The 22,080-nt window shown below is 48.9% G+C and overlaps 1 pseudogene; it reads right to left on the bottom strand.

Moving 5' to 3' along the window:
* The window catches only part of LOC146398894 (sushi domain-containing protein 4-like), a 60,536-nt pseudogene that overhangs the window by 1,011 nt on the left and 37,445 nt on the right, over nt 1-22,080 (bottom strand).

The following is a 22,080-nucleotide window of genomic DNA, read 5'->3' as shown; positions in this document are numbered from 1 at the left end:
AGAGAGAGCAAGATGCCTTTATGCGAAGGTGGAAGCACTGATCTGGCTCTGAGCTCAGGTCAGGGAGGGGGCTGTTCAGGGGCAGCTCAGGCTCCTGGGCAGATGCTTACCATCGGTGATGGTGATGCCCAGGCTGGTGGATGCCACCTCCCCTGCCATACTGGGAACCATGTCAGGATTGTCAGAAGTGGGGCAGGTGCCCCCTTGACATGTGGGCTTTGACTAGACTCTGGAGAAGCTCCAAAGAGCCTAAGATGCTGTCACAGGTTTCCAACTCCCCTGGGCCAGTGTCTGTGTCCCCTGAGCTGGGGTACACTGGGGGGCTCTGGTGGTCCATGGGTAAGGGGCAGCCTGGCCCAGGGAGGCCAGGTACCCAGGGCCTAAGGCACTCAAGCTGCCACTCACAGCCTCATCATAGGACGGGAACACGACAGGCACACCATCCACCACCACAAAGTCAGGGTTGCTGCTGGAACTCCTGGGAGGCCCCCTGTGGGGAGGAAAGCAGTGTCAACCTGTCAGGGGACACAGGATCATCCCCCACTGCAAGTTGGGTCCCCAGAGGAGCCCTTCTGGGATGTGGTGCAGGAGCTTGAGCTTCCCTGGCAGGTCCCCTATGGCAGCTGGGGTCCCCCAGGCCCATGCTGCTGGCAGGAGGGGTTTTCTTTTCCTCACTCCTGCCCTCTGGCCTCCCTCTGCTCTTCCTCACCTCCTCTGGTCCCCACAGTCTCCTCATGCTTCCTTCTCCCCAATTTGGCCTCATGGATGTAATGTCCTGGGCAAGGGACCATGTGGCCCATTCCCACACATTATCCAAAAGTGGCCCTGTAGTGTCCCTTGGAGGGCTGCTGGAAATGGAAAAGCTTGGCAAACTATGAAACCCAAGTGTCCCTTTTCAGTTACCCCTGGGCTGCTTCTGCCTCTTGTTTGTTTTCTGCTACAGTATAAAAATCACACATTTTTCATCAAGACAGAAAAACAACAAGAACAGGAACAAAAAGGAACTCGGAGCACCTGGTCAAGGTCTCTGGGCTCACGGTCGCCTCCTGACCCTGAGGGCACCTAAGCTTCACCCATGCTGCCCAGGAGTGTGGGTTACACTCATGGCTCCCAGCCTCGCCCTGGGCCTCCTGTCCCCAGAACCTGCAACACTGAGTGGCTGAGTGTGGGCATGTCTGTTGCCAAAGCCATAGCTCCAAGGACCACTCTGCTCCTGGCCCCAGAAGCACCAGGGGGGATAGTAAGTGGCCAGTGGAACTCAGATCCTTAGTCCTCTGTTTGGAACTGGTTCTGAGTGAGGTGACCAGAGGTAAAAGAGCAGAAAGAAAAGATAACCCAGCCGGGGGACAGCCCCACACCCAGTGTGCCAGTACCAGGGGTTCCAAAACCTGAGGAACGAGACTCCAGACACTGGCATCTGAGGTGGAGGGAAGCCTCAGGCCACCTCCCTCTGATGCTTGAGTTTGAGTCCACTGGCTTTTCCCTTTTTTTCCCTCAATACATTATTTTTTTTCTTTCTACTGTACAGCATGGTGACCCAGTCACACATACATATATACATTCTTTTTTCTCACATTCTCAATCTCCCAGGACTCAGCAGGATCTCATTGCTAATCCATTCCAAAGGCAAGAGTCTGCATCTGTTAACCCCAAGCTCCCAGACCATCCCACTCCCTCCCCCACCCCACTGGCCTTTTAGAGCATCTCGTTTAGGGATTCTGGTGGAGGGGGCTGGATCCACCCTTCTTAAGGCCACCCAGAGACTGGGGGAGCTTGTGGGGCCCATGCACCCCCCCAAAGGCAGGAACCCAGAGGAAAGGCAGAGTTTCCTCCAATTCTGTCTTCTCTGCTCTTTCACAGTCCTTGTTAGTAGATCCTGGACAAGCCAAGCTGCTCACCTCCCTGCCTCCGTGGCCTTATGCTGGCCTCCTTTCTCACTCTGGCATCCCTCCCTCCTCACCGTCCCTTTCACTTACAGGCCCCCTGGGTGAGCACCCCAATGCCTCTGTGCTCCCTTTTGCCTTAATAATGTCCAGCACCCAGACCCTCTGAAGTGGCAGCCCCTCCTCACCCCCAACTCCTCAGTCTGTCATCAGCATCTCTTCAGCACCTAGCCCTCTGGGACCTGGAGGAAAAAGTCATTCCTGGACCTGCCCCTGAGAATCTTCTTATCAATTTGCATTGCAGAGACCAACTTTCCTACAACCAGAGAGGAACCCAAGATGGAAAGACTCAAGGGGTTTTAAAAAAATGAAATTTTGTGAAAGAGTTTTAGGGAATTTTTTCTTTTAGGGCTGTACCTGCAGCCTATGGAAGTTTCCAGGCTAGGAGTAAAATCAGAGCTGCAGCTGCCAACCTATACAACAGCCACATCAACTCAGGATCTGAGCTGCATCTGCAACCTCCACCACAGCTCACAGCAATGCCAGACCCTCAACCCACTGAGCGAGGCCAGGGATTGAACCTGTAACCTCATGGATACAGGTTAGTCTGCTTTGTTATGCTGAGCCACAACAGAAACTCAAACTCCCACCCCTGTACTTTCTTTTTTTGTCTTTTTGTCTTTTTAGGGCCACACCCACGGCATATGGAAGTTTCCAGCCTAGGGTTTTAATCAGAGTTACAGCCACAGCAATGCCAGATCTGAGCCACATCTGTGACCTACAACAGAGCTCACGGCACCACCCACTGAGTGAGGCCAGGAATCAAACCCACTACCTCATGGTTCCTAGTCGGATTCATTTCTGCTGCACCACAAAAGGAACTCCCTCCCCTGTACTTATTAAATGACTTCTCCTTCCAGGAACAGTGATCCACCAGCAGTGGTGCTGAGTGGCTCTTGGTTAGAAGGGTGCTGCTGTGGTTTGTTCCAGACAAGCCACCAGAGGGGAAGGGGCACTGAGGGGGCCAGGCCACATCCAAGGGACCTTGACAAACTCCTCTCAAGTGGTGATGACAGGAAGGATGAAGACACTGACCGCATCTCACCTGTGCAGCACAGGAGCATGGGGACCCCCCACCCTCTGCCCATGGGTCCCCCCCAACATGCTCAGGTCCTACTTGCAGGTAGAAGCTCCTGAGTCCTGCCCTAGCTCCCCATCCAGAGCCTCTCCCCCTGCCTGGGACTTGCCACATTTCTGCACACTGGGTTTCTTCTTCTTCTTCTTTTTTTTTTTTTCTTTTTGCTTTAGAGCCACACCTGTGGCATATGGAGGTTCCCAGGCTAGGGGTCAAATTGGAGCTGTAGCCAACAGCCTATACCACAGCCACAGCAACACCAGATCCAAGCTGCGTCTGTGACCTACACCACAGCTCACAGCAACATCAGATCCTTGACACACAGAGTGAGGTCAGGGATTGAACCCATGTCCCCATGGAACCTAGTTGGTTTTGTTAACTGCTGAGCCACAACGGGAACTCCATGCACACTGGTTTGGAACCCCTGTTGAGTCACGCTCCTTGGATTTTGTCCCTAATTCATTCTGTGTATTTCTTATCCTCCTTGTGGCCTGGAAGTTCCAAGGTAGGTAACAGGCCTGCACATCGTGGACAATGGGGGTGCCCTGGGGGTGGGGGGGGTGCAGCCCTGACTGTGCTCCCCCCCAATGATACCTGCTCAGGACCAAAAACCTGGGGCAAGAGGCAGACAGGGGCTCCTGGGGCAGGGGTGAAAAGAGGAAAATGAGTCTGTCTCCAGCTTGATGTTCTGAACTTGGACAACCCAAAAACCCCAGGAATGTGTTTTTTCTTTCTCCCCTTTTTCCCCTTAGGAGCTCAGCTCTTCCCTCTTCAAGGCTGGATGTCCACTCTCTGTGGCTTGGGGTGGCTCAGGGTGCCAAGGGTCACCCAGGGCTGTGGCACTGACCTGGGGGGAAAGTGGGCCTTGAACTTCATCTGGAACTTCCTGGACAGGATGACGAGCAGCAACACCAGCAGCATGCTGGTGGCTGTGAGTGCCATGATCTTCCACATGGTCAGCAGCGTCTCATGGGAGCTGGGCCATGTTTGCTCTGCCAGGAGAGAAAACAAAGCAGCATGTGAGACACCTGGACCCCACTGGCATGGCTTCCCATGTGCTCATTGGCTGGACTTGACTTCTTTCTCTTCCCCAGCTCCTCTGAGCTGGTCCTCATTTGGAGGCCTCCAGATGCCTGTTAACAAGTGCTTCCTGCAGGCTGCCTTCAGGGGAAAGGCATGTGCCCAATGTGGGCAGAGCTGGGGGTGGGGGGTGCAGGGGGCATGCTCTGGCTCCCTGGTCTCCATGTGCTCACTCCCCTGGTGTGAGGAGACCAGTTCTAATGTTGGTTTGCTAGTAATTTGTTTTTGTTTTTCTTTTTTGGCCACCCAGAGGCATGTGGAGTTCCTGGGCCAGGAATCAGATCCAAGCCATAGTTGTTACCTTAGCCACAGCTGGGGCAACAAGCAACACCAGATCCTTATCCCACTGTGCTGGGGCCAGGAACTGAACGTGTGTCCCAGTGCTTCTAAGATGCCTTAAGTCTCATTGCAACACAGTGCGAACTCCAGGAATTAGTTATTAAGTATGAAGCATGGGTGGTTGCAAATAGCTTAATGTTTTTGCAGAGAGATCTGGTCTTATCCACAATAATATCATTTGTGTTCTGATAACACACCCCTGAGTGGAAGAAAAAGGTGGAGATATGCATCACTGGGTCACATCTGGGGCCTATGTCCCTGTCAGTGGAGGGGACAAGTTGGGGTGAAGGCAGAGTGCACAGAGACCAGGTCCTTTCACGGGTGATAGGGGTTTAGGGATCCTGTTCAGAGGGTCAGCATTTTAACCTGGGCCCAGGCAGGTTGAACAGGGCTTGAAATCACCAGCTGCATGCATCCTCAAAGATGAGTTTCCAGGTCTTGTTCCTAACACTGCGTGTGGGGGAAGAGGGACAGGGCTCAGGGTACAGCCACCGGCCACTCAGTGTGGTCTGGATCTGGACAGTCCGGGGGTGGCCTGGACATGCTCACCTGACTTGATGCAGTAGACTTGGTAGGAAGGAAACCACTCCCCATACTGGCAGGAGATGTACATGTAATCACTGGTGAGGCTGTAGCCGGGGTTGCAGTAAAACTCCACCACGGTTCCATGGTTGTAGCTCACACAAGGCCGTGGGTGGCAGATAAAATCACTCGGTTCACCATTGGAGGGAAGGGGCAGACTTGGGATGTGGGGAAAAATAAGAGTTTCAGAACCACATGCTCATCCTTGCCAAGCCCTCAAACCTGAGGTCAAGCCCAGATTACATGTCTCTCAGAGATGGGCTTATACGTTCATCATCAGACCTATTCATCATTGGCTTATTTACCAGCCAGCGAACATCAGCCCCCACTGTCCTTTCTGGGGAGGTCAGACAGAGCCTGTGATGAGATTCTGAGCATGTGCTGTCATCACACAGCAGACTGAAGCACATCATAAAGGCAAGGTTCATTTTACATGCAAAGGGGAAGACTAGTTAAGACAAAGTGTTAAGCTACTCCATTAAGGATGCCCACTATTATGTGCCAGACCACCTAGTAAATAAAATGAAGATGTCTATGGACCAAATCTTCACTGAAAACAACAGCTCTGCTGAGCATGTCTCTGTGGCTACAGGAGTCATTTGGGGCTGTCCAGAGCTCTGAATGTCACTAGACTGATTCTCAGATGCCCTCCAATGACACATATGAGGCTGTTCTGGTGGCTCTGCATGCAGGCCCAGGCCACAGCCTCCTGGGTGCCCTGACCAGCAGGGAGGAGCCCTGGGTCCTGGACTAGGTTCTGTCAGCAACACACTTTGTGACCTAGCAGAGGTTCCTTCACTACTTTAAGCCTTAATTTTCTCCTCTGTGAAGTGGAAGCTTATCCTACCCCCCCTTTTTTTTTGCTTTGCTTTTTAAGGCCACACCACAGCATATGGAAGTTCCCAGCCTAGGGGTCAAGTTGGAGCTTCAGCTGCCAGCCTACACCAGAGACACAGCCATGTTTGATTGGAGCCTTGTCTGTGACTTACACCACAGCTCATGGCAACACTGGATCCTTAAACCACTGAGAAGGGCCAGGTATAAAGCCCATGTCTTCATGGATATTAGTTGGTTTCATAACCTTCTGAGTCACAACAGGAACTCCCCCAGATGCATTTCTACATGGAAAAACAAAATGACACCTCAACCACCTCCGTCTGCCTGGCATTATTAGCACTCGGTCGCCCACCTGGCCAAAGATCCAGGAACTGGTTTTCCTGAGACAGGCTGCATTCCAGACCTTCTGAAGGAAAAGGCTCCTCACATTCCTGTCCCAGTATCCTTATTCTATTCTTTCCCTTGTTTCTGCATTTATTTAGCACACATTTTTTGGATGGCCACTGAAACTCGTTATTACATGGATCCCATCCCATGGGGCTTGCTAAAGTCAGATGATAAGTAAACAAGTGAATACTGATGTGGCTGGATATGCCTTCTCTCTCTGCTGAATAAAACATTGACACCAACACACACACACACACGTGGAGGTGACATGGTGACCTGCATTTCCACCCCCTGCCCCTGGCCCTGGGGGCTGGTTGGCTCCTGGGACCCAAAGGAGCCAGATGCTCTTTCATGGCCAAGAAGGTCTGAAATGTAAGCTGGCACTGGCAGTGGACAAGAGAACCAGGGCTGCAAAAGCTTCTAAAAGGCAAGGCTACCTGGCTTCCCCTGCGATGGAGATGGGCTGGGGACAGCTGATGTGTCCACCCCATGAGGGAGACACTGATGAGCCCCAGATACCAGAGCAAGGGCCCCAGGCTAGAAAGGGAGGCCAGGGTGTGCTGGGGGGTACATCCTGGGCAGAGGGGATGACACACAAGAGGGCAAGCTGTGGGCATGAAGACAGGAGGGGACTTGTGTCAGGAGGGAGGAGCAGCTGCCCACAGAGGAGGAGGGGCTGCCAGGGAGGTGAACATGCCGCTCCATGAGCCCCATGCAGGGAGCTGAGATTCTGTCCTAAGTGACAAGTACTTATAGTGGCCTAGACCTACTTTCATAAGCAGCTGCGAGAACAGGGAGCAGAGGTGATGAGGTTGGCATGGGGTGGCTTGGCAGGATAGTGGCAGTGAGTGACAAGTGAGGAGCATGATGGGACCTCTTTCAGAACCCCCTGATTCTACAACAGGCCTTGCCAAGAGACAGAATTAGGGGGACAAGGAAAGAATCAAGGATGACCCCAAGATTTCTGACATTAGTATCTGGGCAAATAGGGGTGCCATTCACCGTATCAGGTTTTTGTTGGTTTGTTTTGTGGGAAGAGAGGGGTGCCGAGCATCTGGCTTTACATTGCTCATGTCCAAGCTTCCAGTGAGACCATCATCCAAGTGTCAACCACCTGCAGAAAGTGCCATAAAGAACTCAGGAGTCATGAGCCTCAAGATAAGACTTAGGACCACTGGGCAAACTCACAGAAGGGGAGAGGGTAGAGAGAAAAGAGGAGTGGTCCCCACCCAAAGGCTGAGAAATTGGATGGATTGAAAGAGGCTGTGGCCAAGCTGAAGGGGATGTGTCACAGAAGCCAATAGATGAGCTGTTTGGAGGAGGAGGCAGTGGTTCCCAACAAGCTGAGAAAGATGGGGACAGGAGAGGGAGCCTGTGATAGGGATAGAGTAGCAGAGGTGGTTGTAGAAGCCCCAGTGGGGGATCACAGATAAGGCAGGAAACCTGGGAGAGGTTGAGGGACAACTGTAAGTTCATGAAAGCCATCAGCACAAGGCAGGCTTGCTTGACTTGTGGAGATGTAAGAACTGCCTCAGGTCATTGGGTTGGGGGTGGGAGGAGGTCTGCATTCAGATTCAGACCCAGGGCAGGAGTTTGAGGACCACCCTTCTGCTGATTTGAATACACACCCAATGGGATACTAAGGAGGAGCTGCTACTCTAAGAAAGGAAGAGGCTGTCTTTTCCAAACCTCCATGTCCCTTGGATGATAAAACTGTAGCCCACTGGAGATCCTTTGTCAGAAACTTCCTTGCCTGCCAGCTTGCATCTCTCTCAAGCATCCTATCTCGATAAATCTGTTTCTTGCCTATCACTTTGTCTCTGGCTGAATTCCTTCCACATAGAGGCATGAAGAACCTGAATGTCAGTGAGTCCAGACGCAGGATGAGTGATTATAATTTTTAAAACCATGGATTCAAGGCCCAATCTGGCTTTGGGTTGGGTTCTTGTCCAAGCACATGGGTTCAAGTCCCAGTCAGTGTTCTGGCTGGGTTCAGGCCATTAGTTCTGTCAGTTCCACCTGGATTTGGCCCTGTGGGAGTGACCTTGAGGACACAATCTGAGCAGAGCCCCAAGTGGCCAGTGGAGAAGGGGTAGCATGTTCTGAGGAGTGGGGCACAGGGAGGAGCAGTAAATGACTCATTAGAGAAGCTTTGCTGAAGGAAAGCAGCCCAAGGGCAGTGGGAGGGCCAGGAAGACCCTGCCCACCCCTGCAGGAGCCTAGACCTCATTTACACATCCTCTAGGGAGCAGCCAACACAGACGACAATGCAGGTGATGTGGAATGGGAGGAGGAATGCAAGGTCATTATGAAGGTGAAAGATGTGATCCTAGGCACATAAGTAGACAGACTGGCCTCCCTTGGTGCACCCCCTGCTGGGATGCAGGTCTGTCAACATCCAGGGGAGCCAGGGTGAGAATTGTGTTGCCAGAGTTTCCAGTGGGAATTTTGACCTTCCATTCAGCACTTGCTCTTCCACAGCAGTCCCTGAACCATCAGCTTTGGGATCAGTTGGGGGCTTGTTAGAAATTCACAATCACAAGCCACAGCCCAGTCCTACTGAATCAGAAACTTCATTTTAGCAAGATCCCCAGGTGCTTCAAGGTACAGTCTGAGAAGCATGGACCCAGACCACGAGGACAATGATGAGGAGGAGAAAAAACTCTCTTAAGGCTTGAATCTGGCCCTCAGCTGGCCTGGCAGCACACAAGGAGGTGGTGGGAAATCCAGCAATGAATCCAAAGGCATCACCTTCAGACCAGCAGCACGAGGCCCACACCCCTCCCAAGAGCACAGGCACTGCACTGCACACATGGGGAACCACCAAGGCTCTGCCTGCAGGAGTTCTGCTGGCTTCTTTTCATCAAAACTGCCACGGCACCTGGGAGTTCCCATCATGGCACAGTGGTTAATGAATCCAACTAGGAACCATGAGGTTGTGTGTCTGATCCCTGGCCTTGCTCAGTGATTTAAGGATCCGGCATTGCTGTGAGCTGTTGTATAGGTTGCAGATGAGGCTCAGATCATGCATTTCTATGGCTCTGGCATAGGCTGGCGGCTACAGCTCTGATTGGACCCCCAAGCTTGGGAACTTCCATATGCTGTGGGAGAAGCCCTAGAAAAGGCAAAATGACAAAAAAAAAAAAAAAAAAAAAAAAACAAAAAACTGCCGCAGCACCATGAAGATGGCCCTGGGGTCATCTAAGTTAGGTTAATGGTTCCAGGAAGCTGCATGGCATGTTCCAAATCCGAAACCCAAGCTATTTCCAAGGCTATGTCCAAAGCTTTCTTTTGGCTCAGGGAATATATGGCACATAACACTTTCCACTTTTAGGCTCCTCTAACAACATGGAAGGCCAATGTATGTGTCCACTTAGGGAAGCAAATGATGACAAGGCTGAGGCTTTGCTTATTTCCAGGCTGGATGGAGCCTGGTGTTTACTTGCTTAGAAGTGTGCTGACAGGTGAAATTTAAGATCAATATCATGCAGCAGCCCTGGGGGAGGGGTTCTGATCTGATTCTAGCTCAGAGTCACCACCTTAGGGTGTCCCTGACCAAATAGGTGAGGCATCCAATGACTGTAAAATTTCAGTCCAAAAAAAAAATGGATTTCACGTAATAAATCCAAAGTGTGTCTGGTTTGGTGACATGGTGAAGCCACAGAGGAACTCACAGTTGAGGGAGCAGGTATAAAACTGATTTTCTCTGACAGCTTTTTGCAGCAAAGACTGGCTGGTGCTGGACTCTAAAGCTGACCTGTATTTCTGGGCACTGATGAGGTGTGCTTCCTCCTTTGTAGGGACCAGAGCACCAGACCAGTCCTGCCTCACTCACCACACGGTGAAAAGAAATCACGTGACATCTGCAGCATTACCATGTTTGGAAGTCTGCGACCATCTTCCCAAACAGGATTCCTACAGTTGTGACACCTGACGGTCATTGGGCAGCTTAATTTTTTGGAAGGGAGAGAAATCAGGGGCCCAAGATTAAAGTTAACACAAATTAACACAGAAAGCACACAGGTAGGGAATTCTCATTGTGGCTCAGTGGTAATGAACCCAACTAGTATCCATGAGGACACAGTTTTGATCTCTGGCCTGGCTCAGTTGGTTAAGGATCCGGTGTTGCCTTGAGCTGTGGTGTGGGCCAGATCCCAAGTTGCTGTGGCTGTGGCATAGACTAGTATGTGCAGTTCTGATTCGACCCCTCACCAGGGAACTTCCATATGCTGTGGGTGTGGCCCTAAAAAGGAAAAAGAAAAGAGAAAAAGAAAGTTCACAGTAAAGGAGCACTTAGGGTGAGTCTCTCCTGCCTCTTCCTGCAACCAGTGAACCTTCTCACCATTAGAGATCATGCTGAATATAAAATGTGGCCAGTGTATCCTGGCAATTTTTAAGTTCCTTCCCCACAAACTGGACCAAGGCACCATACTGATGCATGAATGTGTTGATTTTCCAAACTTTTATTTTCCCTCTCATAATTTTTTTTCTTAAATTTCTCATGCCTTCTCCTTCCTATCAGCAAATCCTAGCAGATGATGGGATAAATAATTGAGCAGCAAGTTCATCAAAATGGGAAGCAATTGGTTATGCTCTGTTCCTAACTAAGTGTGACTACACACACATGTGTTGTATAAGTTACATGTATGTTTATGGTCCTATATTGCACATAGAAAATAACCAGCCAGGTTTCCTGCTCACAAAAGTGCTTCTAAGGTTTACATACATATTTCTTAGTGTTCTGCTAAAAGAGAAAATGCTAGTCTGTGAAAAGTACAATGCTTTCCTGACATCTGAATGTTTTTGAAAACTGCTGTCTCCAGTGAAAATAGGATAAGAGGGGAAAATCAGCCACCAGAAGAGAAAAGGAGAGAGTGTGAGAGTGAGAATGTGAGAAAAGACTGGGGAGACATAACTCATCCATGGACTAAAGGAGCTTTGTATAGTACAGAGCTTACACTTCCCTGGGTTCAAATCTTGGCTCACACACTTAGGAGCCCTGTGACCTTAGGTATGTTATTTAACCTCTTTCTGAGATAATATTAGTTTCCATCTTCTATAAAATGGGAATGATAATACCTATACTGCAGAGCTTTTTATAACAGTTAAAAATAATAGCTGTAAGTCAGCAAGCACAGTGCCTGACACAAAAATATATGCCCAATAAATAGATAGCTACTCTTATCAGTAACTATATTATGTATAAACATAGTCGCTATATTACGAGCCAATGAAATAACATGTAAGCAGAAATGAAAATGACAACTTTTAATGAGCTCTTATGATGAGAGCGGCAGGCACTATTCTCCTTGATCCTAACAATTTTGCACAACAGATGTTGTTATTGTCTCATTGTAAGGGAATCGAGGCTCAAGAAAGTGATGTTACTTGTCCAAGTTCAAATAAAGGGAAGAGCTGGGATTTGACCTTGAGCGAGACTTATTCAGAGGTTGTGCTCTCCCATGGAGTCTTGCCATGGGATTTTAAGTGTGCACAGGGGCAGGGGAGAGTAGGCCACACAAAGACCAGATGTGAAAGCAATGGTTTCATGATCTTCTTGGATGTGGGCTGTGGAGTGAGGTCAGCATTTGGAAACGCCTTGGAGCCTCTAGAGGGAAACAAGGTGAGATTTCCCTCCTGTTCATCCTCAGGCATTATCAGGATGCTGTGGGTGAAGCCAGAGGAGAGGCCAGCTCAGGACAGGGCTGTGGGCAAAGTCCAAGGAGGCTGGCCTACTGGGGTTTGGGAAGCCTTGAAGACAGACCATTACACCAGATGCAAGAGGTGGAAGGAAGACAGGAGGGGCAGCTGCTGCTTCTCATGCCAAGCCAATGAGAGCATGTGGTGCCGATTGGGTTGTGTCCCCCCAAAGTTGTGTTGAAGCCCTAACACCAGGTATCCATGCATATGGCTCCCTTTGGCAACTGCAGAGGTCAGTAAGGTGAGACGAGATCATATCACAGTGGGGCAGGCCCTCCATCCAATATCATAGGTAGTCATTTTTATTTACTTATTTGTTTATTAGTATTTATTAATAATATTAATACATAAGTATTTATTTATTTATTTTTGTCTTTTTAGACCTGCACCTGCACCATATGGAAGTTCCCATGCTAGGGGCCAAATCAGAGCTGCAGCTGCCAGCCTACACCACAGCCACAGCAGCTTGCTTCTGAGCCACATCAGTGATCTACACCACAGCTCCCAGCAATGCTGGATCCTTAAACTACTGAGTGAGGCCAGAGATTGAACCTGCATCCTCATGGATACTAGTCGGGTTTGTTACCACTAAGCCATGATGGGAACTCTGCTATTTAAAAAAAAAAATTGTATTGGCATATAGGTGACTTACAATGTTGTGTTAGTCTCAGGTGTACAGAAAAGTGAACCAGTTATACCCATACATATACCCATCCTTTTTCAGAGCCTCTTCCCATAAGGTTATTACAGAGCATGACAGGTGTTCCTCTACTAGGAGGAGAACCACATGGAAAGCAGATGGCCACATGAAGATAAGGTCTCATAGGGACAATGACACAAGACAACAGAGACAGAGAATGGGAGGGTATAGCCATAAGCCAAGGAAGGCCAAGGCCACTCAGAAAGAAAGGAACATTGTGGCTCAGGGGGAATGAGACCAACTAGCATCCATGAGGATGAGGGTTCGATCCCTGGCCTCACTCAGTGGGTTTAGGATCCAGTGCTGCTGTGAGCTGTGGTGTAGGTCACAGACTCAGCTTGGAACCTGCATTGCTGTAGCTGTGGTATAGACTTGCAGCTTCAGCTCCGATTCTACCCCTAGTCTGGGAACTTCCTAAAAACCCATAAAAAGCAAAAAGCAAAAAAAAAAAAAAAAAAGCAAAAAAAAAAAAAAAAAAAAAAAAGGAAGGGCTCTACCCTGGGTCTCAGGAACATGATCCTGTTGACACATGGACTTCTAGCCTCCAGAACTGTGAGAGGACATTTCTCTTGTTTTAAGTCACCCACTTGTGGTATTTGGTGATGGTAGCCCTGGGAATCGAGGACCACCTGTGTCTATCCCTGGCTGGGGAAAAAATGGCCAAGCCCTTAAGACAGGTGCACAGGGAAACAACTAGGAACCAGGAGGCCTCCTGGCTCATGTCAGAAGGACTCACTGGAGTAACTAGACACAGAGATTTCCTCAAAGGGATGTAAAACACACAGAGAGATTTGTACAAGGGAGTGGTTATGTCCTGAGATACGCTTTAGTGGACAGAGCAGAGTAAAGGTGATGTGAGATGACTGCAGCCCATGCCTTCAACCTTAAGGACCCCTCGGGGAGGTAGGAGGCTCTCCTATTGGGAAGCAGCAGAAGGAACAAGGCTGAGGAGAGAGTCACTCACAGTTAACTCAACGGGCCACCAGATATTTAAAGTTTGACTACTATGAGCAGGATGTTCCTCTTGCATGCTATTTTAGTCATGGCTGTCTATAGAAGTCTTGTCTTCTCAGCTTCCTATATATTTACATTTCTTCCCAATTCAAAAAAAATTTTTGGAATTAAGATTTTTATGGTGTGAAAATACAGATTAATGTTTGCACCATTGTAGGGACTAGTTTTAAAATCTGAATTCCAATATAATTGGCTTCATCTTAGTAGTAGTAGTAGTTTTTTTTTTTTTTTTTTTTTTTTTGCTTTTTAGGGCCACCCCTGCCCCTGTGGTGTATGTAAATTCCCAGGCCAGGGACTGAATTGGAGCTACAGCTACTGGCCTACACCACAGCCACAGCAATGTGTCAGATCCAAGCTTTGTCTGCAACCTACACCACAGTTCACAGAAATGCCAGATCCTTCACCCACTGAGTGAGACCAGGGATTGATCCCACATCCTCATGGATACTAGTTGGATTCATTTCCACTGAGCTATGATGGGAACTCCTTCTTTTTTTTTTTTTTTTTAATGGCTGCACCTGTGGCATAGGGAAATTCCCCGGCCAGGTATCAAATCCAAGCCATAGTTGTGGCAACACTGGATCTTTTAAACCACTGTGCAAGGCCAGGGATAGAATCCACACCTCTGCAGCATCCAAGCCACTGCAGTCAGATTCTTAACCCACTGCACCACAGTAGGATATCCCAGCTTCTTTTTAAAATTCCAGCTGTTTCCACCTCCTTAAAGCCTGGACCAATTACCTCCCTTCCCAGAAGTGGGAGAGATGGTGTTATAAAATGAATTTGGTTCTCACCCACCGAAGAACAAACAGGCCAGCATGTGAGCAAAGTCCCAGACTTTTCTGCAGGAGTCCCTGGTGCTGGGAGGAGGAGGTGGAACAATCAGATGCAGGGCCATGTCCACCAAGTGCATAAAATTTAAAGACATCTGGGCACATTTAGAGTCAGGCACCAGCTCTTTACAATGATGAAACCCCAAACCACAAAAAACCCTCCTGTACAAAAAAGAAAATTACAGTGAATATGGGTGTTATGTTACAGGTCCTATGAACAAAACGAATGAACGGCACAAGGCACACAGCTGGACATGGAAAGGTGTGACTATTTCACCTGCCCATCATCCCCAATGTCTACTCACTTTGAGGAAAAAGGGGAATCGTCACTGCTTGTGAAGAGAAGGAATGAGCCCCAAATGCCCCTGCCAAATACTTCTGTGGGCCTCTTGGCCTGCAAATGCCAGGAGTGACTGGAGCGACTTATTACCTTCTGTGTTGCACCTGTTTGCAAGCAGTTTTATTACCACAAAATACCAGTCATATGAGTTTCCAGAGAGGGAAGAAGGAAATAAATCCTGCCTGGAGCTGCAATGGAGAAGATATTATACAGTTGAAGGCCAAACACCCTCATTTTCCTATTTGCCCTGGCCATCTATTTTCTGAGTGTAATGAAGTCCCCCTCTTGGCACAAGCTAGTTGCTCAAACCACTGGCCACAGCTCTGTGGTGGCTTGGCTGTGCAGTCCTTTCCCTGACCTGACATTTAAACTTCCAACATCAAAAAATAAAGACTTCTGCTTGCACTCCTGTGAGATTTTCAAAAACATGACACTACAAGGCAAAGCAGAAATACATTTTTGTAAGAGCCATGAGTGCAGCAGCAGAAAGGGACTGCTCCACCCCCTGCCCCCCAACCATGAATCCGCCTCAGCCTGTGAAAAAAGGGGTAAAAGATCTCTCTGCCATGAAAGTTGTGGAATACAAATGAATTCAGAACAGTTTCCCCAGGAGAAGCGTGTGTGTAGGATTCCTGTTTTGTATGAGTGGCTGTGATGGCAGAAAACATGCAGCATCCACAGTGACACAATCTGAAAGGGGCTTTGACAAAGCCACAGCACCAGGGCTTCCAACCTACTCCGTGACCTATGATTCAACCCAGCCCTGCATGCCTGCACCTGAGGTCTTTCCATAAAGACACGAGGGTTGGTGCCTGGCTCCAGATCCACTGTTCCCAACAGGCTGCCTTCCCTAGCTGATAGCTGATGGGTTGGGGGTGGGGGTGCTTGGGGGAGGCTGGGTCCGAATCTGGTGGGACCTAAGTGTGAGTATGCAGTGGGAGAGGGGGTTAGCCAAGTCCCCCTTTGAAATACTCTTCTTTCCTTGATTTGGTGGGATTTGGTCCAGAGTTCTGCCACCTCTTTTCCCCTTTGGTGGGAAAGAGGAATCACTTCCCTTCTTTGACATCAATTCAAAAATATCTGTAATTGACTGAAGTGAAAAAAAAAAAAAAAAGAATTACAGGAGACCAAAGAAGCTAGAGGTTTGATGGTGGTCAGGTGATTCCACAAAGGCTAAAAGGAAGGCAAGGGACCTGTCAAAGGATGAAGGTGAACAGAGGGCCTGGGGACAGAGGAGGAGGGAGAGTTCAGGGCTTTCCATCAGGTCAGGGGTCATAGAGTTCAAGAGAAAAATAGCCTACGATGTCATAGTCCAGAAGCCCGGGAACTTGGTTCCACTTGAAAAATAAGAACAAAATCTCTTGGTTTTCCTGTGACAGAAAGTTCAGTGTCTCTGGATTCAATATAGAAGAGAAAAAAAAAGAATAATGAAGCTTCTTAATGCCATGCACAATCCATTCTTGAGCACAAGAGAGTCATGTGCCTGAGAAGAGGAAGATGAGACAGTGGCAATTATTTATTGTATATAAAAGAAAAATTAAGCATGGGGATCCCCGAGAAATGCTGGCATGACATGCAACAGCTGTTTTCTGGTAAGCACTCTGCTGTAATGTACACACGGTTCATGGAAGTGCTATTAGAATAATTTACTATTGCTTGAAAATAATAAATTAACAAGGTTGCTTGCTATCTTGCATTTCCCTATAATAAAAAGCCCCATTAGTGTCACAGGCAAGGTGGCTGTTGGACAAACAGGACCGGATACAGGAATTATCACTGCCTATAGGATGTGATACAGTAATAGAGGTGCCAAGGTTGCAGCACGCATTTTGAGTTTGAAAAGCACCCTCTGCATTGTTGCAGGCAGGACTTCTCCCTGGCTAGTGTCACTGATGTGAGAGGGAAGAGCCTGAGACTTCTGCCTTCCCAGGCCCAGGGAACACACCTGTCTTCACAGGGAAACAGAGAGCCTTTTGTTTTTGAGAATAAGATGGGAAATGCCCTGAGACATTGAGAGATGGCAGCAGGGTCCCTGATGGGCGATCCACTCACACACTTGAAGGCAGGCATTGGAGGACATGGGAGAATTTCCATGTGATCTGGCCAATCATTTCATTTTGCAAGTTTCTAAAGAGGCAGAACTAGAGAAAGGAGTTTCGTACTTGACACCAGCAAGCTCACTGTCCAAATCAATCTTAGGAACACAATCTTGGGAATGCAAGATGTGAATACATAAAACAGAGCCACTGGGGTAGGGGTAGCTGGAACCAAGCTACCTTGGACCACCCCTCCCTGGCTTCTCAGGGAACTCCTGGGCCTCCGGGCCTTGAGGACAGGGCCAAACCACATGATCAATGGTTTCTGCACCTTGTATAATCCTCTTACATTGGGGAAGAAGAGGGGAGGGTATAGGATCAGATAAGCAGATAAAGCAAACCCCCTTTCTCTCCCTTCCTGTGGATAGAGGCCCTGTTGCTACACTAAGCACAGAGAGAGATAAAGGTCTTTCATTGCTCTTTTCTTCATTCTCTGCAGATTCTGTCTCATATGGATTAAGCACTGGAAGGATCACGGGCAAGGGTGCAGGGAGCATGAGAACCCAGGTGAGGTGGGTGGAGACCTGGCCCTGGCTGGCTGGTCTCCTCTGAACCGTGTGAGGCCTGGGTGGCCATGGGTGAACAGATGGTCAGTGCTATTATCATTCCAGTTGGGGTGAGCAGCATGTGAATTCCTGATAGCAATGACCCCATGACACAGAGTACACTTGGTATGAGAGGGAGGGGAAGGGAGGAAAGGAGGAAGGAAAGAAGAGAGGGAAGGAGGGAGGAAGGAAGGAAGAGAGAGAGAGAGAGAGAGTCAGGGAGGAAGGAGGGGAGGGACAGAAGGAGGGAGGAGCAAAATTCCCACATTATCCATCATTATAGGCAGCATGGCTTGGGCCAAATTGTATAGCATATCTTCTTCTTCCTTCCCAAACTTCTCACATGATAAAAGTCCAGGTTACAAGGAACATTAGCAGAGAAAGAAGTGGCTCATGGGCAGCTGAGTAGAGGCAGAATGCATGGATCTGGCCTCTCTCACAGGATCCAGTAGGGAAGGAGAAGGAGCATAGCCCAGGAGTCAGGTCAGGGTTGGATCTCTAGAACCTTTTGATTTCTGGCTCTGCAACTTACACCCTGAGGCCACATTCCCAACTTACCTGCTGAGGTCTGTCAGGGAAGAGGGCATAATAATACCCAGAGTTGTTCTGAGGCTACATAAAGACAAGAGAAGTACTCAGTGCCAAGAGGACCACCCGCCAGCCTCAATTTCCTCTCTGGCCAGTCTATTGGTGATGAGTTGATGGTGTGAATACGAGTCTCAGGAAAAATGTGAGCAGTCATCCAGGGGAGGAACTCTTTATCACCCAGCCCTTTGTTTGCTCCCAGAGCCATCGGAGGATGGGATGGCCTCTCTGGAACCATGGGTTCTGATTCAGAGAAGTCAAGCAATGAGTCAGCTAGGAAAGACCCTCAGAAAGCAGCTCTTCCTGTTCCCTCACTTCCCATCCTGATGAAGTGAACCCCCCAGCCCACCCAGCAAGTAACACAGTGAGGATTTGAGCCCAGGCCCTAATCTTCAACAGGTAGTCTGGGTCCTAGAAGTACCTAGATGAGCAGTGTAGGTAGATGGTGTGGGCTCAAGTGCCCCATGCCTAGGCTGCTGGTGAGCAGGGTGACCTTGGAAGAGCCAGGAGGCTCTCTGAGCTTCTTCCTCTGCTGTTAGCACCACACTTACTTCTCATGATGCTTGTTAGGACAAGAGGTCATGTAATAAATGTTCCTGAGCAATGTCTGGCATGAAGCGGGCATCTCAAACTTTTGAAGGGACCAGAGGACATTTTAGTTATGATGGCTACAGGTTTTTTTGTTTTTTTGGCTGGCCCAAGGCATATGGAGTTCCTGGGCCAGGGATCAGATCCAAGCTGGGGATTGAACCTGCCTCCCAGGTCTCCCAAAATGCTGATGATCCTGTTGCACCACAGCAAGAACTCCAATGATAGCTACAGGTTGATGAGCTCATATATCACATGCCAGGGAAGGAAGGAACAAGGCTCTGCTTGAAGTTGCTCCTAGGAATTTGAACTTCTGATTGTTCTCCTCTCAATTCAAGAATGTAGATGCAGAGGGAAGAGGAGGAGGTGAGTGGCCTGGGTCCCCCATGTAGAGGCAGCAAGGTGGTGCCAGAGCTGGGGTACCAGGGTGGGAAGATTGCTGGTACTTCCAGCCCCGAGGCCTTGCATAACCATGCTACCAATTCATTTCTGAAAAGGGGGTTCCAGGGTGCAGAAGGTGCCTTTTCCAGGGGAAAGGCAAACCAGTGATGCCTAAGGATTTCTTTCTTTCTTTTTTTTTGTTCTTTTTTCTTTTTGTTTTTTGTTTTGTTTTGTTATGTCTTGTTTTGCTTCTTAGAGCAACACCTGTGGCATTTGGAAGTTCCCACAGGCTAGGGGTCAAATCAGAGCTGCAGCTGCCTTCCTACACCACAGCCACTGTGACACCAGATCTGAGCCGTGTCTGCGACCTAAAACATAGCTCACCACAATACATCCTTAACCTGCTGAGCGAGGCCAGGGATGGAACCTGCATCCTCATGGATACTAGAGTTTGTTTCTGCTGTGCCACAGTGGGAAATCCCTCTAAGGCTCTCCAAGCTCTGAATTCCATGATAAGTGATCCCAAACCAACACCAACAAATCCTGCTGTGACTCAGTTCTGTCATTTCCCTTGATCGACTTAACATTCAACACAGAAGTTTCCAGCTAGTTAAGGGATCCCACTTGCCACTTTCTGACTGAGGATGGGTGGTCAGGAAGGTGCAAGAGACCCAACTCTCCCTTGTTTGTCAGGCTGGCAAGGCAGCAGGAGGCACACAGCTCCATGGGAAGGTGTCGGACTCTAGTTTAGGGATGGCACAGTGACACGTGTCCTCACCATGAACGATAATTTACAGCAGTCTTTTTCAGACAAGGCCTGGCCTCCTTTCTGTGCTTTGAACTTTCCTTTTGTAAAATGGGAACCTCCTTGCCACAGGGTGGACTTTGATGATACTGCAGGTTGTTATTCACCAAGGGTAAAATGCAGGGCAGCTCTTAGCAGAGGAAGCCTGGATTTCTCCACTGTCTTTTCTGTTCCTACACAGGATTCACTTTGAGGTCACAAGTCACTTCTGCACAAGGCAGGCTTCCTGGATGGAGAGATGATACGGGCTCCTCTTGTAACAGAATGAGTTTTGTCATGGGAATAAGTCACACTGCAAAGGCAGCTCGGTGGCTGGGATCCCTCACTGTCCAAACTGGCTTTGAGTTCTCATCCCAAATTGGAAAATTTCAAGTGATTTTACATTTGGCCAAAGTTTCTTATTTTTCCTTCTTTTCTTATATAAGGATGCAGATTTAAGAGGACCCCTGGGGGCTAGAGGGTTCTTAGGCAATCACATGGCTGTATTGCCTATTAGCAAATCAAAACTGATTCAACTTGCATCTGTGTCCATGTGGGCTGGGAATGAGTGGGAAGGGCCAGGGGGTGGGAACACAGTGGGCTTTCTGAGTTTGGGGACTGGCTGGATTTAAAAACAAAAAGTTCTGTGTGTTCCCATCATTGCACAGCAGAAACAAATCCAACTAGGAACCATGAGGTTGTTGGTTTGATCCCTGGCCTCACTCAGTGGGTTAAGGATCTGGTGTTGCCATGAGCTGTGGTGCAGGTCACAGATGTGGCTCAGATCTGGCATTGCAGTGGCTCTGGTGTAGGCCAGCAGCTATAGCTTCCTATTTGACCTCCTAACCTGGGAACCTCCATGTGCTTCAGGTGCGGCCCTAAAAAAGCAAAAGACAAAAAAAAAGTTTTGGATGTTCAGCTTCTAATGAGGTCAGGTTTGCTTGTTCCTGGGAGCAATGCCTGCCACAAGGCTGAAAAAGCCCATGGATAGCTGAGTGATGAAGGAACCATCACCCATAACATGGGGGAAAAAACTGAAGGCTCCGACAGTTCCTGGGAAGATTTAGTCCTCTGATTGGGGAAAGCAAACACACAAGTGCAGCAAAACCTCCTGGGGCCCTGGGTTCACACTCTCAGTCTTCCTGGGAAGTCCAAGTCCCTGCTGTCTTGAGGGCAGAGCCCAGGCATCAGGTGGCAGAGCCAATCCAGTCAGAGCAAAAGGTGACCCACCATGTCCACCCCCATACCCCCAGTTCCTTCAAAACCAGAGACCCTTTGAGAACCCCTTCAATGGGGCCTCAGAGTAGGTGACAAGCTTCTCTACCACTAGGGGCCCAGAGAAACTTACAAAGGGAATGTTGCAAATGGAGCCCCACCTGTGCAGAGAGTGAAATTCCACTGACCACAGGTGGGATGAGCCAACCTGGGGGCAGAGATCTTGTGTCACATCTGCCTCTGTGTTCTCCATGCCTTGCAAAATGCTCAGCACATGCACACAAAAGAGTTTGCTGAATGCATAAGTGAATCTAAGAGGCATTTATTTAAAAGAGCATATACCACTGATTTGGGTAACTTTCTATTCAAACTCTGATCCCATTAAATGTTTAACTTGTCCTTTTTTTCTAGATTTGCGCCCATATTTTCCCCTAGAGGATACTGAAAGAAGGATGTGTGGTTTAAGGACCTAGCCCTCTAATTTAATGGTTGGGAAACAGATAGGTCTTTATGTGGGGAGTTCCCAAGCAAGGACTCAAAAGTCCAAGCTCTAGGAGTTCCCACTTTGGCACAGCAGAAATGAATTCAACTGGTATCCATGAGGACTGGGGTTTGATCCTTGGCCTTGCTCAGTGGGTTAAGGATCTGGCATTGCCATGAGCTGTGGTGCAGGTCACAGATGTGGCTCAGATGTCACGTCAGTGTGAATGTGGTGTAGAGTGGAAGCTACTAGCCAATTCCTCAGCCCCTAGACTTCCATATGCCACAAGTGCAGCCCTAAAACGCAAAAAAAAAAAAAAAATTCCAAGCTCTGGCATCAACCAGCTGTCTTCCCAGCCCTCAGAAAGATGCAGTGGCGTGATCTCAGCCATTGTTAACCTGCCCCCAGGAATTCCTGCCAATAGGCACCCAGCACCTGTGTTACTTCCAGGGCATTCGAAAACCTGAATGTGAACAGTATGTTCTGAATACTTAAGGCTGTTGGATGGTCCTTCCCCGTGCAGACCATGTTTTTCTGCAGCCACGGCTAGCCAGCATCCTCTGCAGCCCCAACAT

The sequence above is a fragment of the Sus scrofa genome, chromosome 10, assembly GCF_054392235.1.
Source record: "Sus scrofa isolate SSC_HxYL_T2T_F1_AM1 chromosome 10, Sscrofa_HxYL_maternal_Yorkshire_Landrace_v2.0, whole genome shotgun sequence".
Lineage (NCBI taxonomy): Eukaryota > Metazoa > Chordata > Mammalia > Artiodactyla > Suidae > Sus > Sus scrofa.
The sequence above is the reverse complement of the archived record's forward strand: the minus strand, read 5'-3'. Positions and strand labels throughout refer to the sequence as shown.